Source organism: Cricetulus griseus (genome assembly GCF_003668045.3).
Source record: "Cricetulus griseus strain 17A/GY chromosome 1 unlocalized genomic scaffold, alternate assembly CriGri-PICRH-1.0 chr1_0, whole genome shotgun sequence".
Lineage (NCBI taxonomy): Eukaryota > Metazoa > Chordata > Mammalia > Rodentia > Cricetidae > Cricetulus > Cricetulus griseus.
Genome location: NW_023276806.1, coordinates 269738947 through 269745175, shown reverse-complemented (window position 1 = coordinate 269745175; position 6229 = coordinate 269738947). Strand labels below are relative to the sequence as shown.

The 6229-nt window shown below is 44.6% G+C and overlaps 1 long non-coding RNA gene across 1 annotated transcript; it reads right to left on the bottom strand.

Annotated features, from left to right (window-relative positions):
* Nucleotides 1-2503: 2503 nt before the first annotated feature.
* On the bottom strand, nt 2504-5955 carry LOC107978225. Its single transcript, XR_003481094.2, has 3 exons — nt 5856-5955; nt 3628-3831; nt 2504-3432 (listed from the first exon to the last, which is right to left on the bottom strand). It is a non-coding gene; the product is annotated as an uncharacterized LOC107978225 (long non-coding RNA).
* Nucleotides 5956-6229: the final 274 nt, after the last annotated feature.

Sequence of the window (6229 nt, the reverse complement as noted above, 5' to 3'; positions counted from 1 at the left end):
CAGATGTTGCTTCAGACCAACCAGCACAACACAGCCTAGAGCCATTTTCTTTAGTGGTGGACTATCTTTGAGCTGATTCTAGCTAGAAGACTCTGTGCAGAATTGGAAGTGTCCATACCAGGTTCAGTGATAGGAGAAGGTAGCCTAAAAAAAAAAAAGACACCAATACTCAAGCAAAAGGAAGAAGTAGGTAAGAGAATCATGGGTGACCTTTGTCATTGAGATCCTGTGGTTCACACACCATCAAAATGCTCTGAAGTTCGTGTGTGTGTGTGTGTGTGTGTGTGTGTGTGTTTGTGTTATGCATGCCTGTGTGCAGATGCATTCACCCATGTACACATGACTCTGGAGGCCAGAGTTCAGCATTGGATGTCTTTCTTCATCACTTTCTACCTTAGTTTTTGAGGTAGGGTCTCAAATTTGGAGTTCATCATTTCAGCTAGATTTGCTGGCCGGTGAGCCCACTTCCCAGTGCGAGGATTGTAGGTGCATGCTACCATGTCTGGCTTTTATGTGGGTGCTGAGGGTCTGAACCCATGACCTCAGGACTATGCAGCATCATCTTAACCACTGAGACATCTCTCCTGCCACTGAAGACTATTATTTATGAATGAGATGTTGGGTTGGGTGCAGCTCAATGGTAAAACACCTGCGTTGTATAGGAATGGTTCTGAGTTTGACCCCCTAGCCCTGCAAAAAAGCAAAGAGAAATAGTAAGATGTGGGTTTGCGAGACTGCAGTTTTGCTTCTGGGCAAACCACGGGTTTTCATTATGATAAATGTAGAGATGATGCTTTTGTCTCAGTTTCCTCCAGTGCAGGACTCCATGTAAACACTCCATATCAGGTCATTTGTGATGTGATGTAAGGGAACAGGTGAGAAAGGAGAAGGGTGAAGGAGGAAGAGGAGAGTTAATACCAGGAAGTGACCCTGTAGGCCAACTGGTGCTTGGTCCCTTCGGTGGGGGCTTGGATGCTTGTAAGATGTGGTCTCAGAGCTTGAAGGACAAGATTCCATCTATTGAATCCCATGTGTTAAATCAGCCTTCAGATTTCCATGTTACCCATGTGTGAGTGCACAGCTACCTCTATGAACTTCCTGCCTTGCCCATCTGGGCATCTGAGGGAGCATTGCTACATGTTTGTCTCACTGGTCTTGCAGGCAGCTCCTTCAGGCCTTCAGGGAACAGGTCACTATTACAGTCTGTGTTGGAAAAACGGAGATCTCTGAAATATCTCAGAGGTCTCCAGCGCACCTTCCCATGACCAACCTTGTCAACAAAACTCTGTCTTAGGAAGAAAAATACATTTTCATAGAGCCCAGGATGTTTAGCTTCATGTGTCATACAAAAAATCTCACCCATGTCAATTCCTTTCGCTTGCTAAAGAAGGAAATTCAAAACACTGTAGTGATTTTATTTTTTGTAATCTAACAAATAAAGCTAGTCTGATGATCAGGGTTTATAGCTAAGCCACTAGTTAGCCACACACACACACACACACACACACACACACACACACACACACACACACTAAGCCACTAGTTAGACATAGATGACAGGCAGTTGAAAGCGGGGTTTAAATGAGTCCACAAGACCAAAGATAAATGATTAACAGGTATTTATTAGGGAAGCACTTACACAATTAATAGTAAATAACTGCCAAGGTCTTCCAGCTCCTGAAGATAGTCTCTGGAGTTCCAACTACCCCCAAGAGAGTGAGCCAATCCCTCTTCTTCCTTATAAGGGGTCATGTCTGCACACCAGAAGCCACACCCCTAGGATTCGGCCACCACTGAAAATCCACTGGTGAAACAAGATGCCACTACAGTCAGTGGTGCCCACACCTTTAATCCCAGCACTTGGGAGACAGAGGTATATCTCTGAGTTCAAGGCCACCCTGGGCTACATGAGAGTGAATCAGTCTAAAAGAGAAACAGAGCTCACACCTTTGATCCCAGCAATAGAAAGGAATATAAGACAGGAACTCAATGCAGTCTCAGTGCAGTCTGAGGTTCATTGGATCACCCCTTTGGTCTGAACTTTGGTAGAGGTGAGAACTCTCCAGTGGCTAGCTGCTTTGCTTCTCTGATCTTCAGCATTCACCCCAATATCTCTCTCTGGGGTTTTATTATTAATAGCAATTGTTATTCATGCTACAAAACACAAGCTCATACTTTAGCTGTTTATTCCTTAGAGAAGCTGCTCTTTTTTGCTTGTATGCATACATGTGCTCATGAACACACACACACACACACACACACACACACACACACACACACACACACACACACGTAGACGGAAGTTTTTGTCCCACCCTGTCCTGCAGCAATTCAGTCCCAAATAAACACACAGAGGCTTATATTAATTGTAAACTGTTTTATTTATTGCTCAGGCTTATTACTAATGAGCTCTTACAACTTAAATTAACCCATAATGCTTATCTATGTTTAACCACATGGCTTGCTACCTTTTCTCAGTATGGCATTCTCATCTTGCTTCCTCTGTTTGGCTGATTTGTCTCTGCCTTTTCTCTTCCCATAATTCTCCTAGTCTGGTAGCCCCACCTCTACTTCCTGCCTGACTATTGGCCAAACAGCATTTAATTAAACCGATACGAGAGACAAATCTTTACGTGAATAAGAGCATTATCCCACCTCTCTCTCTCTCTCTCTCTCTCTCTCTCTCTCTCTCTCTCTCTCTCTCTCTCTCACACACACACACACACACACACACACTGCCTGGGTTGCCACTATGTGACACAATTTCAAAAAGTGTCATTCCCATCCTAAACAGAATTCTGCAGAGCCACAGAGACTATACACTGTGATGCCTGTGCAATACTTCTAAGTCTTCCTACCCACTCCCACCAAATTACCAATCTGCCTTCATATCACACATCAGTACGAGGAGGTGCACTGCTCCATCCCTGGCTCTGCATGTTTCACTTAAAATGCTCCCTGAACTTATGAAAATGTTAACAGCCCTCAATGAGAAGCAGTTTAATCGACTATTAGCACATTCCATGTTAGTATTAAAATAAGTGAAGGTGGTTGGGAGTGAGAGCAGGGAGCAGTGACCAGTGAAGGTTCTAAGTAGCAGAGGAGGCTGGGTAGATGGTACAGCTGGAAGCTTCCAGGAATGAATGACAGTCTCTTGTGGTCTGAAGTAGAACTGACCACACCCATCCAGCTTGAGGTCCGCTTACTGCCGCTGGAGCATCCCTGAAATTCCATGTTCTACCATAGGCATCAAGTATGTTCTTCAAGTGCCATGTGGACTGTTCAGCAGCTGTGTGTCCTGGGACCTTCAGAGGTCTAGTCCCCTGGGAACACTGCCTGAGACAGCCCTTGAACAGGCTCAGATGGCAGTACTTCCAGGGGACGCCATTTACAGGCCCCCAAGGTTCCCCCGAGTTTATGGAGTAAGTCAACCTAAATTGGAAGAAAAGAATCAACAGATAGTCCTGAACCAAGGCTGTTGTTGGAAGTTGTAAGGACAAGGTTGTGGGAAAAAAATAGAAAGACCACCTTGGAAGAACCCAAATGAGCAAGACATGGGCAAGTCTGGCCTGTTGTCTGCTTTTTGAAAGTGCAGTTTTTGTGGTACATAGCCACACCTGCTCTTACCTTATGGTGGCGGAGGTGGGGGACTGGGAAAGAGACAGTGTGGCTTGCTGAGACTAACACATTTACTACCCAGCCCAGTATCAAATAAAACTGCTGAGCCCTGGACAGCAAGGTCTTGATATCCCTGCTTTCCTCTTTGCAGTGCAAAGATTGACCACGGATTGAGAAGCCCACTGGAGAAGGTCTCCATTTTCCATCATAGTCCTAAAACAAGAGGAGAGAGCACACACTGTGTCACCTCCCTATTTGAAGACTGTGTCTCTCTGAGAGGGGTGATGGTTCATCACCCAGAGCATTATATGGCTTCCAAGAACCACAGTGGGTGTTGGCAACATGAACATGGGTGAGGATTGCTCCAAACCAGGGTGTGTTTTAAGGAGATGTCCCCCTAGAGGGTTCATAGGGAGCTTTGCCTATGCCTTAGTTTCTGGGGTTTTTGTTTGTTTGTTTTGTTGGTTTTGTTTGTTTGTTTGTCTTGGGTTTTTTTTTTTTTCTCTGTTTCCATGGCTCTTCCTTTAGGCCCCTGGTTCCCCTGCCTCCTTAACTCTCCTATCTCTTTTCTTTCATCCTCCCTCTTGCCCGCATCTCAGGCCAGCCAGTGCCACCCAGTGGCTTTGACAGGCATTACTTATTTGCTGGCTGCCCTTGAGGTATGGAATAAATTGGGAGAGTCAGGAATCCCTAAGATGAGGGATTTCGAAGGCAGTGGGAAGACTGCAGAGAACACTTGCAGTCCTCCCCTGACAGCTCCAGACATTAACTTTTAAGGACTTTTACACTTTAGTATAAATGAAAGCTCTCAGGACAGATTTGTTACAGGGAAAGACACCATGACAGCCTCTACAGGTGATTAATCTAGGTTCATTGCTCTAAGCAGAATACTGCACTGGATATGGTTAAGAATACTACAGTGTAGATCTTAAAATGTACCCAGAGGACAGACCTCAATGACTCTCCACCTGATTTCTAGGGTCTCTTCCTGAGCTCAGATTTCCCTAGTCCAGCAACACCCCAAGGGTCCTACACTGATCTTTGTCTCCAAGCACTGTGATTACAAGCACATATTCCCCCTATACCTGACCGTTGTATGTACACTGGGGATTCAAGCATTTTACCAATTGGGCTGTGTCCCCAGCCTTCAGGTGGACATTGTGGTTCCCAGCACCAAGAGAAGCAAATAGAAACAGACAAAACAACAGCAAAGCAAACTGTAGCTGAGCAAGTCTAGTTCCTGAACTGGATAGATGGGATGACTCTACAAGTCCTCCATCTGGGAGCACTTCAGGAGAGTGGGTAAAGTGCACAGTGACTAGAAGCCCATCGCTTCTAGGAAGATGGCCCTCAACATTGAACTCTGGCTCAGAATTAGACCGAACCACTTAAAACTGCAGATTGTTGCCCATTTTTAACCGCAAAATCAATTTGAGGACATGATTCATCACGGAATTAACCCTCACAGAGTTGAATGCACAGCTCCGATTTCCTTCCTGGGTGCCTTTCCTTCACTTCGAAGTTCTGACTGTTTTTGTCGTGAAATTTTCTTCTCACACGGCAAACCAGGATGATTTTAGTAATGACAGAATGTCAACTAGAAAAGACCTGGAATCTCACCTTATAAGGTAGGCATCTATTTAAAAGTCTTTAAACTGTTTAGATCTATTTAGAAATCCTTTCACAGCAGCTCATGATACTCCAAAGAATTCTACCACCCCCTTTTTATTGATTGAGATTTTATAGATGTATAGAATGTACTTTGACCAAGTCCATCCCTTATTCCCTTTCCTCCAATTTTTTGCCCCACTACTATGATTCCCTCCCCCAATTTCATGTATTCTCTTTAAAATATTTATTTAGCCCACACAAGAATCTACTTAGTGTTGCAGTACACATATAGTGTAGGGCATCTGCTGGGCCATCAATAACCACCAGGGACCACATCCCTGAAGGAAACCGAGTCCCTACTCTAAAGACTTTTTGAAGCCATAGTCTCTCAGTGATAGACCATTGAAGATGGAAGAGTCATTTTGAACCAGCTTCCTTCCCAGTTGTGCCTTTCCCCACTTATGGTTTCTTTTCCAGCATAAGGAGCTGGTCTCTTCCATGTTGTCTACTTTATTGGTTTACGAGGGTTCTGTGCCTTCTAGACTCTCCTCCTCCACACGCCTCATCATTCCTATTTGCCTTCTGTCTCCTCTCTCCAAGCGAAAATGAAGACAATATTTGCTCACCTCCTCTTCGATAACGACAACCCAACAGTGCCACCGAACGGTCCTGCATCATGGAAGGATTTGTCAGCCCCAGTACGGGTGTCCACGGAGCTGATGATTTGTCATCTGGCTAGGGACGAGGAGTTTTGAGTTCTACCCCAGTTATGAGAGTGACTCATGGTCTGCTTTTAGGGAAATTTATTGAACTTTGAATCTGGCTACTTGTCCCCATAAAAGTAGCGTGGAGGCCCTGGCTTACTCATATTTTGTTATTACGAGGTAGGGGCCATCTATCAAAATCCTCCAAGTTTGTGTTGATTTTTTTCAGTGTTTTGAATTCCTTAAGTTCTTTTAAAAAATTTCTTTCTGTGGGTTTGTACGATTGCTGGTATGAA